This window comes from Anabrus simplex, chromosome 1 (assembly GCF_040414725.1).
Source record: "Anabrus simplex isolate iqAnaSimp1 chromosome 1, ASM4041472v1, whole genome shotgun sequence".
Taxonomy (NCBI): domain Eukaryota; kingdom Metazoa; phylum Arthropoda; class Insecta; order Orthoptera; family Tettigoniidae; genus Anabrus; species Anabrus simplex.
Window position 1 is genome coordinate 1585048737 of NC_090265.1, and position 6000 is coordinate 1585054736.

Below are 6000 nucleotides of genomic sequence, written 5' to 3' on the forward strand. Positions count from 1 at the left end.
AAGAATGGATTTTCCTGATGCAACATCGAAGAAATTTGGGGGTAAGATTATAGGAAATGCATTGTTTTAGGAAGTCTATATCTTTTCCTAATTTAGCGATCTTGATCTTAAGGCCCATGTAAGAGAAGGCTTTTTGTTTAGCTTGGTTAGCTTGTGCATTTAAAGATAAGATTCAAATGTAACAACTGCAGCTCCTCGTACATCGGTCAAACTGACCGCAACTTCAACATCAGATACTCCGAGCATATCAACGCCATTAAATACAACAGATTCTCCACCATAGGACAACACATACATGACTCCAAGCACAATTCCACCAATATTGAAAAAGACATGAAAATACTTAAAATCATTAACAAAGGCCACCTCTTAAACACTACTGAAAATTGTTTTATTCACCTTGACCAATACTTCAACCCCAATTTCAACTTAAACAACATTTCTGAAAAACCCAACATCCTATTTGACTTCCTAATTCTTCTTCTCAAAAATTCTAAATTTCAAAACTTTAATTCAATTTTCCATGCCTTACAAAGTTCCTACCCACATTTTGTACCTCCAGTAACCCACCCTCCTAACCCACCCTAAACTACCCCGTCTTCATCCCTATCTTATCCTTTCTCACCACCTTTAAACCCTTTTAATCTTTTTCTTATCCACTAATCTTCTTTCTTTATTAATTTATCCTATTTTTCTTTTCACCCATAAAAAAAAAATTCATTGCCACCATCATTTAGGGACCTCACTTTCAAATTTAAACTCATGCCTTGCGTCCACCAACTTTGACTACTTCAATCATGACCTGAATTTTTTTTTTATTCAAGAAATAGCGCACTGTGCATACACGTTTTCATTTGTTTCCAGCATTGCGCTTTTTACCATTTTTTTTCTATTCACTATTGTTTTTTCACGTCAACTGTTCTAAAAATCTTCAAGATCATAATAATTACGTATTCAATTATATTGAATCATATAAGTGTGTGTGTGTGTGTGTGTGTGTGTGTGTGTGTGTGTGTGTGTGTGTGTGTGTGTGTGTGTGTATATATCGGTACATTTTCGTAAACTAAGCAAATACTTGATCATTAATCTATCCTTCAATCTCCGTCAGCGTATGAAACTACAGCACTTGACGTTGGAAACACCGCGCCGATCTTCCGGAGCTTGCAAGTTACTTTGGTTGAGCTGCTCGTCTTCGGCTTCTTCATGACTTTAGATCTTCATATTTGGATTGTGTTGTGACTTTGTGCCTGACGGTGTATGCAGTCTGGCTCATTTAACTGTTCTCTGCTTTTCGTGAACATTGTGAGACAGTGCCAAACTTTGCGTGTGCCGTGCTGATGCTCGGAAGATTACACATTACTTCTTTTAAGTGACTTACATTCCACTTCGTCTGAATTTTACAGTGCCTACCCCCGTCATTTTTATATCTGATATTGTGTGGACTTGACAGTTAACTTCTTTCTTACTAATGCATTGTTTTTAGAGTTATAATCGGCTTATGATGACCCAGACTGGGGTCGAAACCGGTACCATTTCCACTTTTAATTAAATAAGAATGTAATCTCTACATCTCTTACTTACTTGTATTGAATAGGTTGAACTACCATATTTATTATTTCAATTTAATTGCTGGGAGTTGCCAAACCTCTCGCTTCACTTGCGAGTTCGATATTGTCGCAAGCGTTTCGGTGTGAGTGGCATTCTATTTCTGTTTCTAAGTTAGTTTTCTAATTGTATTTTAAATACTATTTACGTACGTACAATCGTATTTTAATTTATATTTCGAGTACGATGAAACGCGCCAAGTACTCTACCGCTGGGTGGTGTGGAAAAGAGAACACTTCCTTCCAGCGCACCCTTTTCCCCTTGAACACACTTTTTCTTATTTGTTTTACGTCCTGTACTTATGCCAATAAGGTGTACAGAGACAAAGTATAGGACAAAGGGTATGTTGAAGGATTTGTCAGGCTATAGGTACCACCCCTGTTAAAGAATAATAATGTTATTGATTTTACGTTCTGTAGCACTTTCAAATACCATCGGACTGGGCCAGGATCAAATCTGCCAAGTTGGGATCAGAAGGCCAGCGCTCTACTCTCTGAGCTTATCAGGCCTGTCCCTGTTAAAAATAACGCAGCATGAGACCAAGTCAGTCACAGTCGCAGCAAAATTTGTCCCATTTGCGATCACTCCCATTACAGTGGAAAAGAAGAATGTGAAGAAAGACCAGTTCATGTCACAGCAGTCAAATCAAGGAGGGAACAAGTGAGCCGGAAGCGAGGGGTAAGAGAATGGATTAGATAATTTTCCACCAATAGAGCATCAAAAATCAGATCAGAAAATTAGATGTACGGCTTTTCAGGCGTTTGCTCTATTAACCAGCATTTCATCTTAGGTCTGACACTAGACTCGTCAGAGTGGGATGTGTCAGACCCTACCCACTGATGCTGGGGTGTATGCAGGTGAAATTTATCAGAAGCCTATTTATGAGGCACAGTCTGATAACTGCATATGGGAGATAAAACTACACAATGGAATTAATGCCCGCCTAGCAAGGGAATTTAGAATTTCCATTTGGATTTTCTAGGCGGGCGTTAATTCCATTGTGTAGTTTTATCTCCCGTATGCAGTTATCAGACTGTGCCTCATAAATAGGCATCTGATAAATTTCACCTGCATATACCCCAGCATCAGTGGGTAGGGTCTGAATGTGGCAACATCGTGAAATGGCACATGCAGTGCTCCTCACTCCAACCTTACCTGTCAGACGCCAACTTTAGTTATATCTACTTTAGGGTTAAGGAATGTTCTAAATGTGGAATTTGTCTGTGCTGATCCATCGCCCTCAAATGTTATTTTTGTTTCATTAGTATAAAGTGAAGTAATAATGTACTTTCTTTTGTTTCAGGTCAGATTTGTAAATATTGTTCCCATTTCAAGAATGTTTTTTTTTCTTTTTAGGAGTATAGATCAACGGAAGAAATCTGCAGAATTGGACTTTCATATTTGAAAACTTTATGTTGGTAACATGGGTTTTCAAGCCTCATGTAAAAAGGAAACATACCCTCAGTGCAAGTGGTGTCAGAAATGTATAGCATAACTGATTAATAAAGGATTTAGTATAATTAAACATGTATTTTGTGCAATTGCCGTCTAGTACTATATCAAAAAAACGTTCATTCAGAGATAAGTTGCAACTGGAGAGATAACTGCATTGTATTTGTATTTTTGGTGGAAGTTTCATAGTTTTCAGCAATACCTTTAGCTCTCAACAGGTGATGTATAACGAAAGGTACATAATTGATGGCATGGTGTGCGAGAGACTTTCATAATTTGAGCATTTTTAACTCTTTCCCGTGGGTTGTGTAGTAAAGCGTACTGGAGTCGCACATTGTCTCCCACGGGGTGCATAGTAGGGCGTACTCAACTTTCAGTCAGACTTCCTCGGTCATCTGTCTGCTAAACATATACAATAGAACCTCGATAATTCGAAATTGGTTAATTCAAAATCCTTCCTAATTCGAAGAAGCTCTCGTTCCCGGAAACACGAGATACGGTTTTGCATGTTATTTGAATTGTTTAATTCTAAATACTGATAATTCGTAATTCGAAGTACAATATCGGCCCCATTACCGAAATTCAGACTTTTAATTCAAAACTGTCTTTACATTTTAAAACAATAGTAAAATTACAGAGTAATTTAAATTCAAAATTTATCCGTATCATAACGTGTCTTCCGGAACGTGCAGGGGTGGCTTTCTGCACTTTCGCGCACTTTGCTGTGTCTGCAGTGTGCTTCATAATTACTAAGTTCGAGTGAAATCTGAATTTTTTTGTATTCAACATTTTAAGGAACACCGTAATATCACGCAGCAGGCAGTGAGCGGAGAAACAGAATCCGCGAACACTGGCGATGCTGACAGTTGACGAAAAAGCGTGGCTCATATAATCAATTCGTAGGCACCGAACAGTATTGTCATTGCCGATGAAACTGCATTGCGTTCTTTTAATGCCGAGCCCAAACGGTCTTATGGTTTTGAAGGAGAAAGTGCCAGCTGGAAAACCGTACAAGGGTGAGGGTCATTGTACGAGTGCTATTTTTTTTTCCAAAGTCCGATCGGTCGCGACAGTCAAACGCCCGCGAATATATGATGGACCGTTGCGCAGATGTGTTCCGCAACGTTACTGAAATGACCGTTGTACGCCTCACCTCAGTCCCGTCAGTAGTGAGCGTGCAGCGCGCTCGTAAACATGGCTACAACGATCGCTTCGCCCGCCAAGTGTGAAGTGCGCGGTGTAATTCGATTTCTCCAGGCTGAGGGGTGCAATGCAGCCGAAATTCATCGCCGAATAAGTCGTGTGTATGGTGAAACGTGCATGAGCGACAGCAAAGTGCGACAATGGTGCAGGAACTTTACAGCAGGGCGTACAGACTTCCATGATGCAGGCGGCCAGGGAAGGAAGCGTGTGTCAACCGATGATATTGTTCAGCTTGTGGATCAGGCAATTCGAGAAAATCGTCGGTTCAAAATTTCTGTGTTGAGTGCTTCGTTTTCTGAAATTTCCAGGTCAGCTCTCTACACAATTGTGAGTGAGACACTTCAGTACCGCAAACTTTGTGAGAGATGGGTTCCGAAGATGCTGTCTGACCGTCACAAAACACAGCGAATGGGCGCCGCTTTAGCGTTTCTCCAGCGCTACCATGATGAAGGACCGGATTTTTTTGAACAAAATTGTCACAGGGGACGAGACATGGGTTCATTTTGAAACGGAAGAAACAAAAGAGCAATCCAAACAGTGGATGCATTCGCACTCCCCGAGTAAGCCAAAGAAATTCAAGCGAACACTCTCCAACAGAAAGTGTATGGCTACTGTGTTCTGGGACCGGAAAGGAGTTCTGTTGGTGGAATTCATGGAACGTGGTTCCACCATCACTGCAGCCGCATACTGTGCGACTATTCAACGTCTACGACGGGCAATTCAGAATAAGCGGAGAGGGATGTTGTCATCAGACATTGTCCTCCTCCATGACAATGCTCAGCCGCACACTGCAGCTGCCACCACGAACCTCCTGCAGCGTTTCCAGTGGGATGTTTTCGATCACCCAGCATACAGTCCGGACCTGGCTCCATCAGATTTTCACCTCTTTGCTCACATGAAACGCTGGCTAGGAGGACAGCGTTTTGACACCGACGAGGCGCTGCAGACCGGCGTACAAAGATGGTTACAGGCGCAGGCGGCGACGTTCTATCAAGAGGGCATTGATAAGTTGGTACCACGCTACGACAAATGTCTCGTTCTGCAAGGCGACTATGTTGAAAAATAGCTGTGATGTATCAGTGTGTTACTAATAGAAAAGTGTCAAATTTGTACTGCTGTTTCATTTCGTGACCAATCGGACCTTGAAAAAAAAAAATAGCCCTCGTATATACTGTGTTGCAGTGCACACGGAAGCGAGATAATTCCTCGCCTCGTCATAGGAAAGTTCGATAAGCCACAAATGTTTTAAGGGCGTCAGGCACGTTCCGTGCATGTACAAGGCATCTAAAAATGCAAATGGTAGAGTAATCCAAGAAATAATGCATTTGCACAGGGGAACCAGCAAATTTATCCTCGTCTTTGAATCGTGTTGTGTTATTTCTTTCGTTGCGTGAGGTTATGTTTGTAAGTGATTTATCCAAGTGCATTATTTGAACATTGTAAATGCACCTTGTTCGATACATTTCGGAAATAGTTTTTCCCATGGCATTTGAAAGGTTTAAACTGTGAATCAAGGTTAACTGCATGTAGAACGGGCCTTAGAATAATTTGTAACGTGGCAAGGTTTGGCATTTCTGAAATACGAATTGGCGGTTAATTCAAAATCGCGTAATTCAAAGTCCAATTTTTGAGTCCCAACGACTTCGAATTGAGGTTTTGCTGTAACTTCTTGGAACCAGTGAATTCCCTATGCTTACTAGATGCAACTGACATGCACCGAATACTAAAATAGTGTTGTTG

The 6000-nt window shown here is 40.9% G+C and overlaps 1 protein-coding gene across 16 annotated transcripts in view; it reads left to right on the plus strand.

Annotated features, from left to right (window-relative positions):
* The window catches only part of LOC136858565 (tRNA N(3)-methylcytidine methyltransferase METTL6), a 97868-nt gene extending 94738 nt beyond the window's left edge, over nt 1-3130 (plus strand). For all 16 annotated transcript variants that reach the window (XM_068225606.1, XM_068225609.1, XM_068225612.1 and 13 more), the window contains one exon: nt 2962-3130. The gene's annotated coding sequence lies outside the window, so the exon portion shown is untranslated. The remainder of the gene's footprint in view (nt 1-2961) is intronic.
* Nucleotides 3131-6000: the final 2870 nt, after the last annotated feature.